Source organism: Solanum verrucosum, unplaced genomic scaffold (assembly GCF_900185275.1).
Source record: "Solanum verrucosum unplaced genomic scaffold, falcon-dt-bn FXZP01000221.1, whole genome shotgun sequence".
NCBI lineage: Eukaryota > Viridiplantae > Streptophyta > Magnoliopsida > Solanales > Solanaceae > Solanum > Solanum verrucosum.
The window spans coordinates 507,049-531,223 of record NW_026020400.1 but is presented as its reverse complement, the minus strand read 5'-3'; the positions used below and the strand labels follow the sequence as shown (position 1 = coordinate 531,223).

The following is a 24,175-nucleotide window of genomic DNA, read 5'->3' as shown; positions in this document are numbered from 1 at the left end:
TGTAGCAACCTTATTTGATAGTTGCTCAGCTCTTGGATGGCATGACTACCATAAACAGGGCGTGGTATACCCGTGAAGACTAGGTCTCCCCTCTGACGTTTAAACTAACCAAAGAGAAGATGGAGAAAGACCAAGAGAGGAACTAGAACTTGGCCAAGATCATGACACAACTTGACATTTTATCTAAAAATGTCATGGGAGCTAGTGCTCGAAGTGTCATGAATGTCGTAGGTGTCGGGTGTGCTAATCCGGATGAGCTCAAGTTTGAGGCCTTGTATAATAAAGAGGTGAATTTCCTAGCCAACCAAGGAGGTGGTTAACATTCAAACTACTCGAGGTAGGGTGATAACCAAGGTTGGAATAGGGATGAAGGTTTGAAAGATCGAGATCGTGAATGGAGGGACCGTAATCTAAATTGGAAGAATGGGGAGAAGGATAGGTATGTGCCTCTCCACGAGCACCAAAACCCAAAGGATTCGAAAGGTGGTTGGTCTGAGGATATGTTTTCTCATATTCTCAACAAAGTTGAGGGGTCGGACAAGATCTTGAAAGAGATGAAAGAAGACGTGTCGACCCTTACCCAGACCGTCACCTCCCGTTTACAGTCGATCAAGCTGTTGGAGACCCAAATGGGTCACATCTCGTCTCATCTAAACCCGAGACTGCCAGGAGGTTGCCTAGTGACACTATGGTCAACCCCAAGAATGAGGTTTGAATGTAAACTTGCGTCGTGCTACGACGTTTACTAAGGCATTGCTTCGGAGGAAACCTAAGACCCTTTATTACTTTAATTTTGTGTTGGTATTAATAGTGTGTTGATTGTGCATGTTAAAGTGTGGAAAGTGATTGGAAAGTACAGGTTGGCGAGGAAATGGTCCAGTTGGAGGATCGTCAAAGAGGTCGGCAATCCCGACCCAGACAGCTGTTGGACTCAAGACAATTTTACATTGGAGTCTGTAAAACTCGACGAGCCCAGGAAATTATTGGCGAGTCATCGACCAGGTCAGTGATCGCGACCTATACCGTCGTTTGGACCCCCACATCAACTGAGGGTTCTGTAAAACTCGGCGAGGTAAGTGACCACGTGGCATGTCGCTGACAGGGTCGACGAGCATGACTAATGTCGCCAAATGGGCGAGAATTGGATGGTTTTTATAAGGCCAAAAGTTTAAATTTTCAAACTCTTCACTCTCCCTCACTTTCAATCTTCACAAACTCATACCCACACTTTATTTTCTATATTTTTTGGATTTTTATAGTATTTTAGTAGTTGATTTGTGCTCGGATTGGGATTACTTTTCCGCCTAGCATTTCAGTCTTTATTTAATCGGCATCTAAGGTTGGTTTTCGAAACCCCCAATTTATTCTTATCGAATTTGTACTCATTTGCAATGATCTTATCTTAGTGACGTGTGTTGGGCATCTCTAATAGGATTAGAATGTTTGAATGCCAATTTCAATTTGATAATTTTTCCCGTATTGTTTTGATTGTTGAAACCCCTTATTCTTGTTCTTTAAAATGATTTAAATTTTGTAGGGTTTGTGCCTGCATGTTGTTTAGTTTGGTTGGGTGAAGTCTGAGTAGCCCGTATTTGTGCCAAATGACGTAATTTGCCCAATGATAGAGTGGGTGACATCCTTCTTAAGGGCAAAAGTCATCAATTGGCCAAATTTGGAAAAACCAAGAGAAGTCTGAGTATCCTGGGGTAATGGGTGCTATGGGTCTAGTTTTAATTTGACTAGTGCATGCTTTGATTTTTTTTCGGGATTACGGGGTTGAAATCAAGATGATGGGTTGAAAGTAGGCACGTTGGGTCATTTGGTGAGCTGGGTCGAGCTCGCCGAACCACTCGACGGTTCCCCGAAGCTCCCCATCTCACCTTTAATTTCATGCTTAATGAGTAGTTTGGCTCTGTAACTTTGGATAAGAAGACTAAGATAGCCCAAAACACTCGGCGACTCACTGAAAGTCTTCTTGATCGCCTTTTTTCTACACCCATGAACCCTTTGTGCATAGAAATTTTTGGCAGGCTAGCCCTTGCTCACCGAAAGCTATCGGCGATTCGCCGAGAGGCCTTCCCATCGCCGACTTGCTAAAATATTTGAGCCAATCCCTTCGACGAGCCCAACCCAGGTCGCCAAAGAGATTCGGCAACTCACTGACTGGTTCGGCGAGTCTATCTGCAATTATTTTTCTATTCTTTTGTTTGAAGGTTTTCTAAGTTTTTACTGATATGGAAAGACAAATATAGACATGACACCCCAGAAAAGAGTACGGCGTATCACTATCAACGAAGGAGGACCAAATTCTCCAAAAAGAGAAATGCAAGGGACTCTAACCGGAGGTCAGACCAGGTTCAAAAGGCCCATTTCTGACAGGGAGACTACTCCCCGAGGCCTCTGTATTCCTTCATGGGCCTGGGGATTCTATACAACTGTGCAGACCTTTTTTGTGGACACACCTTTGGCAGCCCCTAGTGGACCTACTACTTTTGTTGATGTGACTCCGAGCACTGATGCCCAAGACCAGAGTGATGTACTGGGTACTGATGCCCAGATAAATGGAGCGACTGTCTAGATAGTACCCCCCATTTACGTCCCTCTCTATCTTATTTTATTTGACTTTTGGATATTTTCTTGCATTTGAGGACAGCAGAACTGGTAGTTAGGGGATTCATGGAAGTGGTAGTGTGGTAGGTGGTAGTGTGGTAGGTGAGTATTTTATTTTAAAGATATTTCTTTAATATTAGGTGTTAAATTCATGGTAAAATATAATAATATTTATTGTAATATTCTTTCGATAGTTGTTTTAATCTGAATATTTCATTAATATTATTTATGATATACTCTAGATATAACATATCTTGGGTTCTTTGGTACATATATAAATTTTCCTCCATTAATTGTTCTAATAATTTTATATCTTTCATAGATTCCGTCCAATATTGTAAATATTCGTAGTTCATTTTAGTCTGAATTTATTTCTAAATCGTACCATTCTATTCTTTCGTAGTCTAAATCATTTAAGTCTATTTCATACCATTGTTGGTTTAATATATCTTCTGATTCGTTATCATTAAATATTTTTTCCCATATGGTCCTTCTTAATTCAATTATTTTTATGTCTTTAAGTATATATAATATTAAAGTTTTGTAGTTTTTTATCATTTCGTAAGTGGTCATGTTCTTTATCATGCAGATTTTTTATTTCAAATTATTTCTTCCTATCATATTCATAATTGATTAAATTCATATTAGATCATTATGAACTAGATTATCTTTATCATGTTTTCCTGTCACTACTAGCATCGTACTTTAGTGGATATTTCCTTCTTATCAATGCCTCAACTTTGTTTACTCCTTTAAACGGCTCCCTCGTCTACCGGTTTCAACATTAGGATGACATAGTATATAAGTTTTCTCCCTGTTTCCAGTGTGCTAATAAACTAGAAATCATGATTCAAATAATTCTAATACACAATAACTAACATAAATTTATTCAATCATATATATGATATTCAGGAATATATGAAATTAGTTCCGCATATTTTGTGAACAATATACCTTGCCTCTTGCTTAGCCATGCTATCTGAAATATCTGATTGGATTTCAGATTTATCCATTAACTTTTAAGTATTTAGTATCTTAAGAGAGTTTTTTGAAAGGAGAGTTTTTATTTAGGCGTTGCCTGCCTTTCAATGTTTACGACTAAGTCTTTATATAGACATACAAATTTACTATTCTAAACACATATCCTAATACGTTTTTTACACCTGTCCACAACTATTTACTACTATTCATGAATAGTTTCCTATTCTAATCTACTACTATCTTATTAAGACTTACTTACAACCTTGTCTCCTAACTTTTACACTTGTCCTTAATATGCAGATGCACTTATTGACTATTTTACACTACCTTGTCTTTTTACAATAATAATGCATGACGAATAATTTATATTGTCACGTTATTTTACATAACTTAGTCAAAAGACTTTAGCTTTCCTTATCCTTTCTGTCACTGCATCTTATCTTTTTTGTCCATATCTCATCTTGTCTTGTCTGCATCTTATCTTCATCGTCTTTTTTTTTACTCTAAATCGACATCTGGAATTATGTTATCTTCACCGTTGCATTTTGAACATATGTGATCAGGGTATTTGTGTCCAATTAGTTTGCAATATCTGGTTAATAATTCCGTTGAAATAAATCATGCTTTTAGTGCTCTCGTCGTAGGTCGTTCTTCTGGCTTAAGTAATGACAAAATCCATCTCTGGACTTCATCCATATCTGCTTTCCTTAGCTCCCTTGAATTGGAATAAATCATTAGCTGATCTCTTGCATAGTAGCTTCATATAGCGTTTCCGTTTAAATAATTATTTGCTAGCTCCTATATGATAGTTGATATACCAATTATTCTTTTGTTGGCATAAAAACTTGGTATCTCTATTTTGCATATCTCTTCTTGTTCTCCGATGTCCTCGGGTATAATCATATCTTTAGTCAGTCCTATCTTGATAACCTGTATTGGAGGTTTTATTTCCTCGTATAATATCTCCGCTGGTGCTGTATAGAATTTTATATAAAATAAATTTCCTTTTGTAACTCTTTTGTATGTGACGAATGCTTTGTGTAGCTCCGGTATTCCACTAACTTCTTCTCTGTCGTATGTGTATACGATATTTAACAGTCCGTAGTTGTAACATGTTCTTACTAAATTAGCGTTAGTTTTTGGCCGTGCAATTAACTTGCTATATCCTTGTAACTTTTGTGTCAAATAATCTTGGTTTGGTTCTTTTGTAGTTGATATGGGGTTGCGGTTTAAATAAGTTTGGATTTTGTGTATATTTTCGATATAGGTTCGTGTGATGTAGTTATATGTCCTTTTCTCATTTTGGTTTTGCAAACTATCTGTGTATGTAGATGCTTGTGGTTCTATGGACATATGTCTAGGTGTCCTTTGGGTAAATGGTTTTGCGAATAGCTGGTTTAAGTTCGCATTTTTATGTTGTTTATTGCTAACTTGTTTGCTTGTATCTGCAGCTGTATTTAAACAAACATAATGGGTTTTAAGGAGTTTCCCATCGTCTCCTTTTAGCTCTGGGTTTTTTCCGTCTTTCGATCGACGTAGCTCCGTATTTTTATAGTCCTGCTGCTAACTAGCTTTAGACTTCAGATTATCTTATTTAGTCTTTAGCTTTTGTATCTCGTTGTCCATACTATCCACTTTTGTACAAAGTGTAGTAATAGCTTTGAGTATCTTTTCGATTGTATCTTCTTCCTCAGTCTCAGTCTGAGTAGCTTTGTCGTGATAGGTAATCTGCAATAACATTCTTATCAGTTTTTATTACTTCAATTGTGAATGTAAAATTTAATATATTTAATACCAATCTCCTTATTTCTTTTGTTGTTACCGAATCTTGTATTTTTCTTGTTAGCCACCATTTTACTTGTGTATTATCTGTTCTTATAATAAATTCGTTATATACAATAGATGGTTCAAATGATAATAAACACTTATACACTGAATATAATTCTTTTCTATTTATTTCTCATTTTATTTCTGTATTATTAAATGTTCCTGAATAATACCTACAATGATGTTCTATCGTATTGCCATCATATCTGTATTTTAATATTCCTCCATAACTTTTTTCACTCGCATCTAATTCAACTATATAAGTAAATTTTTTGTTTTCATCCGGAAAATATAGTTTAGGTAAGTTTTTACATAATAATTTTACCTTTTGTATTTGTATTTGGTCTTTTTTATCAAACTGATATTCTATATCTTTCTTTAATTTTTGTTGTAATGGTTTTAAATTCTCTGCTAATTGATTTACTAGTCCTAAGAATGATTGTAATTTCTTTTTTGGTGTAGTTATTCATTTGAGTTAATTATTTTTTGTACTATATGTGTTTGCATTTTTATTCCGTTTTTATCAATTTGTATTCCTAAGAATTCTATTTGATTTTTCATTATATCTGCTTTCTTTTTACTTAGACTTATACCTGAATATTCTATGATGCGTATAAATTTTTCTAATAATCTTATATGTTCATCTTGTGTTTTGGAATATAATAATATATCATCAATGTACACTACACAATTTTCTATTTGTTTAAAGTAATTGTCCATAAAGTGTTGATATCTACCTGGTGCATTTTTATATCCAAATGGTAATACATTTCATTCATAAAATCCTTGTGGTACAGTGAATGTTGTTAGTTTTTAGATTCTTCTTCTAGTTTTAAGTGATAAAATCCTGATTTACAATCAAATTTACTAAAATAATTATATCCTTGTATTTGTCTTATCTTTAGTATTTTATTTGGTATCGGATAATTATATGTTTTGGTTTTTGCATTTAAATTTCTATAATCAATAACCATTCTGCTTTTTCCTCTTTTTTGTTCACTATGTTTATTTACGATAAATGCCGGGCTTGTGTGCTTACTATTGTTTTCTTATATATATCCTTTTTCTAGTAATTCATCTATATGTATCTTAAATTCAGTTAAATCATTAATTAACTCAATTTTTACTTTTGTTTTATGTTTCTCCCATCCTTGTAGGGGATCATCACTATATAATAATTCTAACTTATCTTGAATTATTTTTACTTTATCTATAGAGAATATAATTAATTCTATTTTAGGGTCTTCTTCTTTTATATTTTCTAATTTTTGTGTAATTTTTTCACTTTCTTTTATCCATTCTGTTGTTTTTCGTTTTTTATTATTTACTCTTTTTGCTCCTATTTTTTGTGTACACGGTGTCGTGAACCACCGGGGTGTTTTTGTTATTATATGTGGGTATAATTTTTCTAAAAATGGCATTCCTAATAGCATATCTTTTGTAGTTAATTCAAAGTTATATATTTCTTCTATAGTTAATATCTTATCCCATATTTGTATTTTTATATTTTTTGCCTTATATGTAATCATGCTTCCCTTGTTATTAAATCCTGTTACTACTATCGGTGTTTTTAATTTTTTCCATTTATCTTCTGGTAAACAATTGTATTTACATATATTAGCTTCTGCTCCCGTATCTATCATTGGTGTATAATATATGTTGTAATATCCCTCTATTATTACCTGTGCAAGTATGTATATTTTCATACTAGGGTTCTTTTTATTATTACTCTTTTATTTTCATAATTTATTGTTAACTGTTTGTCTTCTAGATTATATGGTTTTACTTGTTCTAACCATTTTATTCCAAAATGATATTTTCATTTCCTTGATATATTTTAAATTTTATCACTATTGGTATTCCTCCAATGATTATTTCATTTTCTGTAGTTTCTTCGGTATACATTAATGTTTTTGGTAGTTCGGGGCATGATTTCTCAATAGTTATTATTTCATCTTTCTTCACTAATTCTCTTGTAATATAGTTTTCTTCTCGTCCTGTATCTATTAATATTAAATATTTTCGTTGTTCCATTATTCCCGTTATGTAGTAATGATGTGGTTTTATTTCGTCTTCCATTGATTTTTGTGGGGTTCTCTCCATTCTTCTTGAGGTACTCATATTTTATGAAAGTTGGGGTATTTCATTGTTTATTCTTTTTGATGTACTTAGTCTTTCTTTTACTATTTGTAGATCTTCTTCTATATCAATTTCATTATAACTATAGTCATTTTTGTCTATGACTGTGACTATCCTTTCAAAGGGATCTTCTATTTTTATTTTATCTATTTTATTTTTTTCTGTTATTTTATGTTTTGTTGTTAGAACATATAAGTTTTTACATCTACCTATAAATATTTTACTTGCTGGGGCTAGTTCTATCCCTGACATTCGCCAGTATAATACTAGTGATTTATCTATATTTCTGTCATTTATTGCTACTGAGTAGTTAGCACTTATTATAAACTTAATTTTTTGGTATATGAGGTTACCACTTACTGCACTTATTATACTTTTTTCTATGGGTTGTATAATTCTATCATCTGCTAAGTATATTTCTATGGGTGTATCTATTCCTTCTCTAAAACATGTTTTTATTAATATTTCTGTTCCTCCTAAATGTACATATTTAATTGGATTTTTAGCCTTAATATCTTGTATTTCTTTATTTATTATTTGTTTATTTATTATTGGTATTTTGGCCTTTCCTTTAGTGTATTTGCAATCTATGATATGTTCTCTTTGACTTACTACATAATATTCTTCTTTTTGTCGTTTAAACCAGTTTCTTATTGTTGATATTTCGAATATTTTTGCTACGCTTAGGTCTAATTCTTTTCCTTTTATTTGTTCAAATATACTATTATCAAATATTATTTTTTGTTCTAAAGATTCTTCGTCATGATGTTCTTCTTTATTTATTATTTGTATGTCTGCTTCAGTCATTTGTTATATTATAGATTATCTGATTCTATTTCTATGTCATTATCTATTTCATTTTCTGATATTTCATATATGCTGTCTGTAACACCCCGTATCCGAAAATAGAGATTTCAGATTTCTGGTGTTACAGGTGGCACTCACGGACACCATCCACGGACCGTAGATGGACTCACGGTCCGTCCTGCAGGTCCGTGGTTCGTGACAGAAAACTTCCCCAGAACTCAGTCAAAAAATTTGGCTAAGTGTTGACCCACGGCCGGACTTACGGTCCGTAAGTCAGGTCACGGACGGTAGTTCGTGTTCGTAGATCGATGCCCCAAAAGCCCAGCTTCAGTCCCGAACTACGGTTGACCAGCACGGACCGTCATTCGATCCACGGTCCGTAGGTCTGACCGTAGATCGAAGATTAGCAGCCAGTTAGCTGAAAATTCTGATGGGTCAACTTCAGATGGTCATAACTTTTAGCAAAATATGAATTATGTGTCCCATGACATATGGTTAGATAGATAATTGAATTATCTTTCTAACGCCACCGAGTTTGCTAAATTCCGACCTTCGAGTAAAAAGTTATGCCCGTTTTAGTGAAGACCTGTCGGGCAGACTCGACCTACGGACCCAATCGACGGACCATCGATTGATTGACGGACCGTCAGTCAGGTCCGTCAGTCACTCCGACAGCAGCTAATTTAAGGGTCTTTTGGTCTTTTTCTATTTCATTTAACCCCTAAGATACGTCGTTTAAACCCTAAATTATGAGATTTTAATTAGTTTAAGCCTAGAAACATAACTAGAACTTACCTAAGTCAAATCATTAATCAAACTTAGAAGAATTAGAATGCTAAAAGGAGAAAAGAAGTCAAGAACCATAGTTCAAGAACGCAGCAAGTTTCCTTCAGTTCCAGCCCCGAAATCGAAAGATTTCTCCTTGGAATTCGTCACCAGGTATGTGGGATTTCACTAGTGGGTTCCTTTCGCCCATTAGGTCCCTAGAATTCAGTCAGATTCTTGATTCTTTTATCATGAATAGACCTAGGGTTTCTAGAATTATAGCGGATCATCCTGAATTAGTTATTTAAATGTTCCAAACCAGATTATCATGTTATTGCTCAGTTTATCGCATGAATTTCAGAACCCTAGCTATGTATTTCTTTAGTTCTTGAATTACACATGCTAGGTAAGATATTTCAATATTCAGTTATACATGCCTCAGTTTATGAATGCATCATTATCAGATTAATTGTTGCATTCTCAGTTTGCATGTTCAGTTCGAGCTATCCAGTATTTACAGAAATTCAGTCATAACCAGTTAACTACTTAATTCATTGGGAGTAGCATAATACCGAGTTGGACTAGGGTTTCAGCATACCCATATAGTCCCAGAACTACGAGCCACGTAGGTGTAAGTTTCCTCTGTGGGCAACATCAGTTTAGTGATCACGCTAGCATGCCTTTATACCTCTGGCAGGGTATATTGGGTCCTCTCGATGGGGCGTATACATCGGACTCCACATTTAGCTCATGTGGTTTTATGTCGGTTATTAGTAGCTCCCACAGTTCAGTCAGATTCTATTGCATTAACCACATTTACAGTTCATTCAGTATTCAGTCAGCATGTTATAAATTGGTCATTGCATTCAGTTAGCTCAGTATTCAGTATCTATATCATGTTCAGATTATTTCATTGCTTTATTGCTTTGTTCAGTTATATGTTCTTTCAGCTTTACTCTATCCTGCATGCTCAGTACCTTTCAAGTACTGACGCATACGTGCGCTACATCTTCTCGTGATGTAGGTTCAAGTTCTCAGCATCCAGATCACGCTTAGATCGATTCCCGATCTTCAGTTCAGCAGAATCAGTTGGTGAGTCCTCATTCTTCGGGGACAATAGTCATGAGTTTCTTTTCAGTGTTTTAGTCTTTAGTTTCAGTTTTGCTAGACCTAGTTGGGGCATGTCCCAACATTTCTAGTCAGTTTAGAGGCTTATTTCAGACATAGTTAGATTCAGCTTAGTGTTTTGAGTTTGATATTTCTTTTGTATTAAACTCTCAGATTTCATATATATTCAGTTATAGTATATGGGTATTCCCCATCTTTTCAGATTTCATTATGAATTAGCTTCTGCATCAGTTTATTTTCTTTAGTATGCTCATGATCATGCCAGCAGGGTTAGCTTGGGATCACTTGTGGTCCTAGGTCCCATGTCCGCGTCTTGGGGGTAGATCGGGGCGTGACAAACTTGGTATCAGAGCATTAGGTTTAAGTGTCCTAGGATGTCTGAAAAGCCGCACTATGTAGAGTCCTTTTCATGGGTGTGTAGTGCGCACCACATCTAATGAGAGGGAGGCTACAAAGTGTCTTTAGGAAAAATCTTCATTTTCTTGTTACTCTTACCGTGCGTAAGGTATGATCTAATTCCATTCTAACTCGACGTTCTACGTTTCAGATCATGCCTCCTCGTAGAGCTTATGTCAGGAATGCGAATGCCAGGAACGCAAACGCAGCTCCTCCAGTTCCAGATCAAGAAGTGTCAAATGCTGAATTCAGGAATGCCATTCAGATGTTGGCTCAGAGTGTCGCTAACCAGAACAATCAGCGGGTTCAAGCTCCTGTGAATGCAAATGGTGGATCAGCAGCAGCAAGGGTCCGTGACTTTGTTAGGATGAATCCTCCAGAGTTCTTAGGATCGCAGACTGGTGAAGATCCCCAGAATTTCTTGGATGAGTTCAAGAAGATCTTTGAGGTGATGCAGGTCATTGGGAATGATCGGGTTGAGTTAGCATCTTACCAACTTAAGGATGTAGCTCATATCTGGTATACTCAGTGGAAGGAGAACAGGGGTACAGATGCCGCTCCTATTACTTGGGAATGTTTCAGCGAAACCTTTCTAGACAGGTTTTTCCCTATAGAGTTGAGAGAAGCAAGGGCCCAGGAATTTATGAACTTAAGGCAGGGTAACATGACTGTCCAAGAGTATGGGCTCAAGTTTAACCAACTCTCCAGGTATGCTCCTCACATGGTTGCTGATTCCAGGGCTCAGATGAATAAGTTTCTCTATGGAGTGTCAGACTTAGTGAAAACAGAGTGCAGGAATGCTATGTTGTTGGGAGACATGAACATCTCTAGGCTCATGACTCATGCTCAGCAGGTTGAGGGTGATAAGCTTAGGGAACAGGCTAAGGAGACTAAGAAAGCAAGAACAGGTAACTACGAGTATTCCCACCAGAAATCGGGTGGTGGAAACCTCTCGCATTTTCAGCAGAAGTCTTCGACTCCAGCCCCTTCATCAGCTAGTGTTCCATCCCCCAGGTTCCGTAATGATCAGAAAGGTAGGGCGTCAGGCTCTAAGTCTCAAGGTAGTGTTTCAGGCACCAAAACCTACCCAACTTGCCCGAAATGTAGTAGGAACCATCCGGGCGAGTGCCTTGCAGGTAAGGAAGGATGCTTTGGGTGTGGTCAGTCTGGTCATAGATTGAAGGATTGTCCTTCAAGACAAGGTCAAGGAGGAAATAATGGTAGAGCTCAGTCTACAACTTCAGCAGCACCAGTAGGTCGCCCAACTCAGCAAGGTAACTCCTCTGGTACTGGTGGCGGACAGCGCCAAAACAGGCTTTATGCTCTTCAGGCTCGTCAAGATCAGGAAGATTCTCCTGATGTAGTCACTGGTACGTTACGAGTCTTTGATCTTGATGTTTATGCATTGTTAGATCCAGGGGCTACTTTGTCTTTTGTAACTCCTTACATAGCAGTCCAATTCAGTGTTAGTCCAGAAACTCTTTCAGAACCCTTCTCAGTCTCTACTCCAGTCGGTGACCCAGTTATAGCTGACAGTCTCTCAGAAAGTCACCTCAGCAGATCTTGTAGAGTTAGAAATAGTAGACTTCGATGTCATTCTAGGCATGGATTGGTTGCATTCATGTTATGCCTCAGTTGATTGTAGAACTAGGATCGTTCGTTTTCAGTTTCCAGACGAACCAATCCTAGAATGGAAGGGTAGTAGCTTAGCGCCTATAGGTCGATTCATTTCTTACCTTAAGGCTAGAAAGATGATCTCTAAGGGTTATCTCTATCATCTAGTTCGGGTTAAGGATTCTAGTTCCGAAACCCCAACTCTTGAGTCAGTTCCTGTAGTCAGTGATTTTCCAGAAGTGTTCCCAGAAGATCTTCCCGGAGTTCCTCCCGAAAGGGAAATCGACTTTGGAATTGATTTCCTTCCAGATACCCAGCCTATCTCTATCCCTCCTTACATAATGGCTCTAGCTGAGCTTAAGGAATTGAAAGAGCAGTTGAAAGACCTTCTAGATAAGGGCTTCATCAGACCCAGTATTTCGCCATGGGGTGCACTAGTGTTGTTCGTGAAGAAAAAAGATGGCTCTCTCAGAATGTGCATTGACTATAGGCAGTTGAACAAAGTCACAATCAAAAATAAGTATCCTATCCCCAGGATTGATGACTTGTTTGACCAACTTCAGGGTGCTAGTCATTTCTCAAAGATAGACCTCAGATCAGGTTATCATCAGCTTAGAGTCAGAGATAGTGACATTCCGAAGACAGCCTTCAGAACTCGGCATGGTCATTATGAATTTGTAGTTATGTCATTTGGACTAACCAATGCTCCTACAGCTTTCATGGATTTGATGAACAGAGTGTTCAAGCAGTACTTGGACTTGTTCGTTATCGTCTTTATTGATGATATCCTCATTTACTCTAGGGATGAGGAAGAACATACGAGTCATTTGAGAGTTGTTTTGCAAACTCTCAAAGATCGCCAGTTATTTGCAAAATTTAGTAAGTGTGAGTTTTGGTTACAATCAGTTGCCTTCCTTGGACATATTGTGTCTAGTGTGGGAATTCGAGTAGATTCCCAGAAGATAGAAGCAGTGAAACAATGGCCCAGACCTACCTCTGCTACAGATATCAGAAGTTTCTTGGGTCTAGCAGGCTATTACAGACGGTTTGTGGAAGAATTTTCATCCATAGCCTCTCCATTGACTAAGTTAACTCAGAAAAAGGTTAAGTTCCAATGGTCAGATGATTGTGAGAAAAGCTTTGCAGAATTGAAAACTAGGTTGACTACAACTCCTGTCTTGACTCTACCAGAGGGTTCAGATGGTTATGTGATCTATTGTGATGCATCCAGAGTCCGCCTAGGTTGTGTATTAATGCAGCGAGGTAAGGTTATAGCTTATGCTTCCAGACAACTTAAGGTACATGAGAAGAATTATCCAACTCATGACCTCGAGCTAGCAGCAGTGGTGTTTGCACTTAAGATTTGGAGACATTACTTGTATGGTGTTCACGTAGATGTGTTCACAGACCATAAGAGCCTTCAGTATGTGTTCACCCAGAAAGAGTTGAATCTTCGCCAGAGAAGATGGCTAGAGTTCCTCAAAGATTATGATATGAGTGTGCATTACCATCCTGGTAAGGCAAATGTAGTAGCAGATACCCTTAGTAGACTATCTATGGGTAGTGTAGCACATGTTGAGGAAGAAAGAAAAGAGCTAGCAAAGGATGTTCACAGACTTGCTCGCCTAGGAGTTCGTCTTATGAGCATATCAGATGGTGGTGTAACGGTTCAGAATGGGGCAGAATCTTCTTTGGTAGTAGAGGTTAAGGAATGCAGGATAGTGATCCAATCTTGCTTGAACTTAAGGGTGCAGTCCACAATCAGAGAGTGGAGGTTTTCTCCCAAGGGGGAGATGGTGTACTTCACTATCAAGGTAGATTCTGTGTTCCTGATGTGGGTGAATTGAGACAACATATTCTCGCAGAAGCCCACAATTCCAGATATTCTATTCATCCAGGTGCCACTAAGATGTACCGTGATTTACGGGAAGTCTATTGGTGGAATGGTATGAAAAGAGATATAGCAGATTTTGTGGCTAAGTGCCCCAATTGCCAGCAAGTCAAGGTAGAACATCAGAAACCAGGAGGTATGACTCAAGAGATTGACATTCCTACTTGGAAGTGGGAAGTGATCAACATGGACTTCATCATAGGTTTACCTCGTACTCGTAGACAACATGACTCCATTTGGGTGATTGTTGATAGGGTTACTAAGTCTTCTCACTTTTTGGCGGTCAAGACTACAGATTCGGCGGAGGATTACGCCAAGCTTTACATTAATGAGATTGTGAGGTTGCATGGAGTTCCTTTGTCTATCATCTCAGATAGAGGTCCTCAGTTTACATCTCAATTCTAGAAGTCATTTCAGAAAGGTCTTGGTACTCAGGTTAATCTTAGCACAGCATTTCATCCGCAGACGGATGGTCAGGCAGAGCGTACCATTCAGACCTTAGAGGACATGTTGAGAGCTTGTGTGATCGACTTCAAGGGTAATTGGGATGATCACCTTCCTCTGATTGAGTTCGCCTACAACAATAGTTACCATTCCAGCATTCAGATGGCCCCTTATGAGGCATTATATGGGCGTAGATGTAGATCTCCAATTGGTTGGTTTGAAGTAGGTGAAACAGCCTTGATAGGACCAGATTCAATCCTTGATGCTATGGAGAAAGTGCAACTCATTAGAGATAGACTTAAGACTGCTCAGAGTCGCCAGAAATCTTATGCAGATGTGAGAAGAAGGGAACTAGAGTTCCAAGTTGATGATTGGGTTTTCTTGAAAGTGTCACCTATGAAAGGGGTGATGAGATTTGGCAAGAAAGGAAAGCTCAGTCCCAAATATGTAGGCCCTTACCGGATCTTGAAAAGGATTGGTAAAGTGGCTTATGAGTTAGAGTTGCCAGCAGACTTAGCAGCAGTGCATCCAGTCTTTCACATTTATCTTCTGAAGAAGTGTGTGGGTGATCCAGCATCCATAGTGCCATTAGAGAGTGTGGCCGTGAAAGATAGCCTTTCTTATGAGGATGTACCAGTTGAGATTCTCGATCGTCAGGTTAGAAGGTTGAGAAGTAAAGAAGTCGCTTCAATCAAGGTTTTGTGGAGGAGTCAGTCAGTAGAGGGAGCTACTTGGGAAGCAGAAGCAGCCATGAAGTCCAAGTATCCTCACCTCTTTCCTTCCGATTCCATTCCAGCTTGAGGTAATAGTTCCTCTTCAGTTTTTCAATCATTCATGCGAAAATTCAGTCTTAGAATCATGTTCCTTCAGTTTGTACTTGCATTTTCAGCGTATTTGCATGTTCTTGGAACTCAGTTCAGTCAGAAATTCAGTTCTCAGTGTTTAGTGGTAGGGATTGCAGCCCTTTCCCTACATTTCAGCTAGATTAGTCTTCATTCGAGGACGAATGGTCCCAAGGGGGACATAATGTAACACCCCGTATCCGAAAATAGAGATTTCAGATTTCTGGTGTTACAGGTGGCACTCACGGACACCATCCACGGACCGTAGATGGACTCACGGTCCGTCCTGCAGGTCCGTGGTTCGTGACAGAAAACTTCCCCAGAACTCAGTCAGAAAATTTGGCTAAGTGTTGACCCACGGCCGGACTTACGATCCGTAAGTCAGGTCACGGACGGTAGTTCGTGTCCGTGGATCGATGCCCCAAAAGCCCAGCTTCAGTCCCGAACTACAGTTGTCCAGCACGGACCGTCATTCGATCCACGGTCCGTAGGTCTGACCGTAGATCGAAGATTAGCAGCCAGTTAGCTGAAAATTCTGATGGGTCAACTTCAGATGGTCATAACTTTTAGCAAAAGATGAATTATGTGTCCCATAACCTATGGTTAGATAGATAATTGAATTATCTTTCCAACGCCACCGAGTTTGCTAAATTCCGAACTTCGAGTAAAAAGTTATGCCCGTTTTAGTGAAGACCTGTCGGGCAGACTCGACCTACGGACTCAATCGACGGACCATCGAATGATTGACGGACCGTCAGTCAGGTCCGTCAGCAGCTAATTTAAGGGTCTTTTGGTCTTTTCCTATTTCGTTTAACCCCTAAGATACGTCGTTTAAACCCTAAATCATGAGATTTTAATTAGTTTAAGCCTAGAAACATAACTAGAACTTACCTAAGTCAAATCATTAATCAAACTTAGAAGAATTAGAACGCTAAAAGGAGAAAAGAAGTCAAGAACCCTAGTTCAAGAACGCAGCAAGTTTCCTTCAGTTCCAGCCCCGAAATCAAAATATTTCTCCGTGGAATTCGTCACCAGGTATGTGGGATTTCACTAGTGGGTTCCTTTCGCCCATTAGGTCCCTAGAGTTCAGTCAGATTCTTGATTCCCTTATCATGAATAGACCTAGGGTTTCTAGAATTATAGCAGATCATCATGAATTAGTTATTTAAATGTTCCAAATCAGATTATCATGTTATTGCTCAGTTTATCGCATGAATTGCAGAACCCTAGCTATGTATTTCTTTAGTTCTTGAATTACACATGCTAGGTCAGATATTTCAATATTCAGTTATACATGCCTCAGTTTATGAATGCATCATTATCAGATTAATTGTTGCATTCTCAGTTTGCATGTTCAGTTCGAGCTATCCAGTATTTACAGAAATTCAGTCATAACCAGTTAACTACTTAATTCATTGGGAGTAGCATAATACCGAGTTGGACTAGGGTTTCAGCGTACCCATATAGTCCCAGAACTACGAACCACGTAGGTGTAAGTCCCCTCTGTGGGCAACATCAGTTTAGTGATCACGCCAGCATGCCTCTATACCTCTGGCAGTGTATATTGGGTCCTCTCGATGGGGCGTATACATCGGACTCCACATTTAGCTCATGTGGTTTTATGTCGGTTATTAGTAGCTCCCACAGTTCAGTCAGATTCTATTGCATTGACCACATTTACAATTCATTCAGTATTCAGTCAGCATGTTATAAATTGGTCATTGCATTCAGTTAGCTCAGTATTCAGTATCTATATCATGTTCAGATTATTTCATTGCTTTATTGCTTTGTTCAGTTATATGTTCTTTTAGCTTTACTTTATCCTGCATGCTCAGTACCTTTCAAGTACTGACGCATACGTGCGCTACATCTTCTCGTGATGTAGGTTCAGGTTCTCAGCATCCAGATCACGCTTAGATCGATTCCCGATCTTCAGTTCAGCAGAATCAGTTGGTGAGTCCTCATTCTTCGGGGACAATAGTCATGAGTTTCTTTTCAGTGTTTTAGTCTTTAGTTTCAGTTTTGCTAGACCTAGTTGGGGTATGTCCCAACATTTCTAGTCAGTTTAGAGGCTTATTTCAGATATAGTTAGATTCAGCTTAGTGTTTTGAGTTTGATATTTCTTTTGTATTAAACTCTCAGATTTCATATATATTCAGTTATAGTATATGGGTATTCCCCATCTTTTCAGATTTAATTATGAATTAGCTTCCGCATCAGTTTATTTTCTTTAGTATGCTCATGATCATGCCAGCAGGGTTAGCTTGGGATCACTTGTGGTCCTAGGTCACGTGTCCGCGTCTTGGGGGTAGCTCGGGGAGTGACACTGTCTTTACTTTCTAATTCATAATCTAAGTATTCTATCTGCGTATATTTTTCATCGTCTATTATTATTTCTGATATTTGTTTTTTCTTTGGATTTTTAGGTAATTTACAATCTCTAGCTATATGTCCTAATTTTCCACAATTATAACAAGTACATTCCGTTAGTTTTCTTTTTGGTCTTTTGGTTTTGTAATTTTTTACATAGTACCTTCTTCTTGGTTTTTTATATTTATATTTTGATCTGTATTTTTTATTATATTTCTTTTTATTTTTATAATACCTATCCATACAACCAAATTGAGGTGCTGTCTTATTTTTGCAACATGCCAAGTTTTTTACTAATATTTTTTCCATTTTTATTTCTTCTTTATGTTTAGTCTATTTTGCCTATGTTCTAATTCTTGTCTTTTTGCTATAATTATTTCATTAAGTTTTTGTCTATATTCGTTATTCTCGTTATTCATTGTATTTTTAAGTATTGAATATATTTATATATTCTATTTTAGATATATTATCTGTTAATTGATCTAATCTTACGTTATCAGTCTTTGCGATATTAAGTTGTTTATATTCCGGATATAATTTGTTTAATTTTCTTCTTATTTTTCTTAATTTTCTACTCGTATGTTTCTTACCGTGTTTCTTATTATCCATAGCTCGGTGGGGTGAGGCCCGCTTTTTATGATTTTGTGACTCTTTTGTTTCGTTTATATATTGGGTTTTGAGCCAATTGTGTTTTTACACTGATTTTGCGGATGGTTAAGCTTGTGGCTCCTTGTTTTGAATGAAAATGATTTTTGACCCTTCCGGAAAAAAATATTTGCCACCTCTTGCTTGTGTAGAATATGATTGTTCTTTTGCAAATTTGAGTATCAGTTTTGATTAATACCAATGACTTGAATAGTGCTCATAATCGAACAAAAATGAATGTGTGGCTACGATGAGGCCAAATGAAGTTGCATAGGCAATATGTGATTTTTTTGAATCTCGTTGTGACTAGCAAAGTATCAAATTGAGTCTCTTGTGATAAACTTTGCACACTAGTGAAAGTGTGGAGTCTTGTTTGACTTTGGTGTTAATGCCTTGTGTGATGAGCTTACCGTGAACCACGTGTGATGACACCTAGAATTTTCCCCGTTGGTCCGGTTGACTAAGTGATGCAATCTCTTGGTATGATCTTATACAACTTTAAGGAGTGTGAAACAATTTGACATTATACCTCTTTTGTGGCCTACCTTGTGAGTGTGTGAACTCCTTTTGAGCACCATTTGAGCCTTAACCTTTTCTTGGAAAAAACATAATGAAAACATAACCTTTCTTGATCCAATTCCCATAATCCTCATGATTTGTGGTTTGTTTGAGTACCCAACTTAGGCCAAAAGCCTAAGTTGGGGGTGTGGAGAAAAGAGAAGGTAAATCAAAGAGTGCAAGAAAGTCCCCTTTTACCCATGATTTGAGAAAAATGGAATCCCTCCATACAAAAAAAATGAAAAGAAAAGAATGACAAAGAAAAAGAAAAAGAAAGAAAAAGTTGCGGAATAAAGTTGTGAAAATGCAAAAAGAAATGGGGTTTCCAACAATCCATGTAAAGTGAATAATGGGATGGCTTGTAAACACGAATGAAAAATGATGAATGAAAGGAAATGACGTGTTGTTCACACCACATTTCATGAGGACTATAGCCATTGAGCCTAAATGAGCATATATTTTCACTCAACCACATTACAAGCCTTGAAAAATCCTTTTTGATCTTGAGTGAGCTGAAACAAATGTCTGTTGGAAAATACAGGCAAACCTATGAGTGAAATCATACATTGTGTTCATCTTTGTGAGTGTGAGCATTGCATTTGATTCCAGAACTTTAAATTGTTGAACCATTGTGTGTGAATATGGAATCATTCTTTGTGTGAGGGCATTTTAGTGCCTTTGTTGAACTTGAACTTGCATTTGAAGTAAGTATTGTGAGCTTGAGATTCTTTGATATTGGTGAGTCACAACTTGACTCTTTGAGTCCACAGTAGATCTTTGCATAAGTAAGTTCAGTGTTTTTGTGTACATTCATGATTGGATTTTGTGTAGCACTGTTTGAGACATCTTTTTTGAACTGCTGAACTTGAGTCTTACTGGAGGACAGGCAAAAGTTTAAGTTGAGGGTGTTGATGAGTCCAAGATTTGAACTCATTTAGGGCTTTATTTGAATAGATTTAGTGTCCTCAAATTCATATTTTGTACCAATAACTTATGTAAATCCTTGAATTTCAGGTATTTGGATTGAGAAACAAAGCATGGACACTATTGAGCAAAAAGGAACAAGGCAGCTGAAAGAACAAATGAAAAAATGCATGAGGATCGCCTAACCTATTAGGCGAGTCGCCGAATGGATAGGATCTCACCTAATGTTTCAGAGTGCCAAGCCCTGAAGGAGAAAATCTAGTCGGCCAAAAAATGGAGCAGTCGGCGAGTCGCCGAATGGTTCCGCGATGCAGTGCCATATCACCCAAAGTTACAGAACCTGAAGATGTTGAAGATAAAAGAAAAACGGAGATGAAAATGACCAAAGGGTGGATCAGCTATTGGGTCGACGATCCCGACTAACTGCGCCGACTGAACCTCCACAGCACACTTTCTGACAACTATAAACACTTGTTCAAATTTCTAGCTTAGTACCTAATCTTGTGTTAAAACATTATATTTTTCTGTTTTTGAAGTTGAGAGCTTAAAATTGAATAGAGAGACAATATTTCCTTATCTTTGAAGATTTGAAGATTTGAAGATTTCCATTTCTAAGAAATTCGAAGTGGGTGTTGATGATTCTTCATCTTAGACCTTTGTAAAGACAATATCAATTGTACCTAGTGGATGGAAACACAACTTGGTAACAATTTTTACCTTTTTACTATGTCTAGCTAAAACCCCAATTCTTGGGGTGTGATTAGGTGATCATGGGTTGGTTTAACTGCCGAGTATTGTTAATTGATAGTTTATTTGTTGTTTAAAAGTGATTTCGTTCAGTAATCGTGGTTGAATTTAATGGGTTGTAGTTGCAAATATAATCTTAACTTCATGTTTTTGGCTTGCTCGAGAGAGAGGTTTTAAAATCAAAATTACTGAATCGATAGTCTGTGGGTATTGGGTTTTCATTGGTTCAGCTTGGGAGAGTGAACCCTAAACCTTTTTCCACACATTCAACTCGAGAGAGTGAATGGACTAAACTGAAGGTTGTGCTTCATTGCTGCTTATTGGTGTTCGAGAGAAACCAATTTGATTCGAGGTAAATTGTTTGAGAGAAAGTTTACCCCCACTAAAGTCTAGCTTATTCACCGATTTACAATTGTTTACTATTAATTACAATTACCCAATTGTTTACCTTAGCCCATAATCCTATTACATCTCAAGAATACCGTCTCCATATTCGTATTTTCGTACTATTTGTTGTTTTAGCTGATAATACAAACAAAATCCCCTTGATATTTGACACTTGTGTCACCCTTAATTTAAACCATTCTTTTATTCGTAAATGTTTTTACCTATGATTGACTAGAGCATATTCTTACTTGCTTATTGATTCTCGATTATGAACCACTCTCTTGGGACTCGATCCCAACTCATTAGTCGGGTTATATTACTACTCACGATCATTGGCACTTAGTATTGGATGAAATGTCCTGATACGTGAAATCAATGACCAAATTTCCTTTATAGTCTATTTCATAAAGCATAACCAAATTTCCTTTTTAGTCTGTTTAAAAAAGAATGACCCATTTCTTTTTTTTGCAACACTTTTACTTCAACTTTTCAGTGGCATGTTTAAAACCACCAAATTAAAGGACATTTTGGTACATTTAACATAACATTGATTTACAACCACAAGATGAAAAAGTCAAACTAGCTCATTCTTTTTAAACGAATGAACTACTTGTTAGGTTAAAATTGGACAAACAAATTTAAATATTGAAGTGGATTAGTATTTGTAAGACCAAACCATTGTCTTCTTCCTCTTCCTTCAACTTTCTCACAGTCTCCATCTTTAAGCTTAACCCATCTCCCAAATTACTCCTCTCTACCCCTCACCGACCAAGAATGCACTCTTACAGACTTAAAACCCAGAGAAATTCAATTTTCTTTAAGCGAATCGTGCTGACAAGGCCAACCCCATCTCACCCGCCAATTGTTCGATACATTTCCTCAACCATCAATTGTCCTTTGGAACACAATAATAATTGGTTTTATCTGTAATAACATGAGCCATGAAGCCATTTCATTATATTCTCGATTGAAACATATGGGTTCATCCGTATGTGATCAGTATACTTATTCCTCTATTCTATAGGCATGCGCGGAGACCAAACGGATTCTTGTAGGTAAAGGCGTGGATTGCCACATTTTGCATTTTGGGATTCATACTAGTAGGATAGTTAGTGAATCTTTGTTGAATATCTATTCTGCTACTTGCCTTCCATTGGATAATGGTACTGATTGTGATTTAGTTTAAAGGGTCTTTAGAACTATGCGTAAAAGAAATGTTGTTGCATGGAATACTATTTTTTCATGGTATGTGAAAAGGAAGAGGTTTTCAGAAGCAGTGAGGTGTTTTGTTATGATGATGAGATTGGGCATTAAGCCAACTATTGTTAGTTTTATTAATGTTTTTCCTGCTGTATCAAAAATAGGGGATGCTAGAGTTGTTGATGTTCTTTATGGGTTGCTTGCAAAATTGGGTAATGCATATGTAAATGACTTGTTTGTTGTTAGTGCTGCCATTGTTATGTATGCTGAGCGTAGTTGCGTTGATTTGGTGACCAGAATATTTGAGAATACTTGTGAAGGAAATACAGAGATCTGGAACTCAATGATTAGCAGGTGCATTTAGAACAATTTTCCTTTAAAAGTTGTTGACCTCTTTCTTGAAGTTGTAGAAGCAGAGGATGTTGTTACTACTGATGATGTGACATTTGTATCCGCTCTTATGACAACTTCACAGTTGCAGCATTGGGAGTTTTCCCAACAGCTACATGCATGTGTGATAAAGAAATGCAGGGATTCACAGGTTATTTCACTTAATGTTATGATAGCAACATAGTTTAGGTGTATCCATGTTCTACTCTTTGCGGCAGATTGGTTTAGAACCAGATGTTGTTACCTTGTACCAGTCCTATCTACTTGCAGCTACACAAGATTGGTTGATACAGGCCTTTAAATATTTGAGCTGATTGGTGAAGAATACGGGATTCAGCCATCAGCAAAGCACTATGCTTGTGTGGTTAACATGTTAAGGAGAGTTGGACGGTTGGATGAAACTCATATTTTTTCTAAATAGTTGGGTGTTGAGGGTAATGTCTTGGGAAGATGGGGATCAATTCTTGCATTCTGTAGAGTGCATAGAAATTTTGAATTGGGGAAAATTGTTTCTAGTAAGCTGCGTGAATTAGAGGGGATTGATGGAATTTTTGTTTATCATATTCTGCTTTCAAATATATATGCAGAGGAAGGAAACTGGCACTCTGTTGATAAAGTCAGAAGAGGATTGCGCAAAATGGGATTGTCAAAGGGGGTTGAGTGTAGTTGGATTGATACTTCTTGATATCCACACTTTTTTGTATCTAAATATAAGAAGCATCCTCAGTACTGCATGATATATGATATGTTGGGATATTTAACTATCAATATAAAGGATGCTGGCTATCCTAAACTTGAACTAATAGAAGAGTGGATCTATGGGCTAGAAGAATAAAAATATATTAGTTCTCCTGCTATGTTGTTGTTCTTCGACTATGTACCTTTGTATTCATGACATTAATGGACAGGATTTTTCTAGAGTTAATATGATCGTAGTTTATCAATGACCAGGTGCCTTTGAAATTCGAGGTAATTAAGTTGTGTTGTAGCTTTTTTTAGTTTAGTTTTTTCTTCTGAATTATGTTTTTTTACTTTGTAAAGATACTCAGAAGTAGGATATCCAGTTAGTGAAATGTATGCATATTTCTTTATTAATATAGAGCAATCAAGAATATCCATTTTACCTTTTTGGTGGGAAAGGAGGAGTCCCAGGTAGCAAACGAAGGGTCTTATCCAAGATGACAACTTCTATCAAGCTGTCAGATTGACTGAAGTACATTTAAATTAGGTGACCAGTTCTTTCCTTTGAATAACTTATACTTGTTCTGCAGATCAACTTTTAAACTATTGTATTAAGGATATTTGATATAGTGTTTGCAAGTTCATGAGTGCTTTTATATTGGAGCCAAATGGCATTAATAACACCTGTTAAGGTTGGTCCGGATAACTATTAATATGTGTGCTAAGGTTGGTTCAGCTAATTATAGTATATGAATATCAATGGAACTGGCATAAGTGGAGTTTTTCATTTCTGAAAATGGTTCTGAAGCTACAACAAATCATATAGATA

General features: G+C 37.2%; 1 pseudogene; it reads left to right on the top strand.

Annotated features, from left to right (window-relative positions):
* Window positions 1-2,254: 2,254 nt before the first annotated feature.
* On the top strand, window positions 2,255-23,500 carry LOC125839854 (pentatricopeptide repeat-containing protein At3g22150, chloroplastic-like; annotated as a pseudogene).
* Window positions 23,501-24,175: the final 675 nt, after the last annotated feature.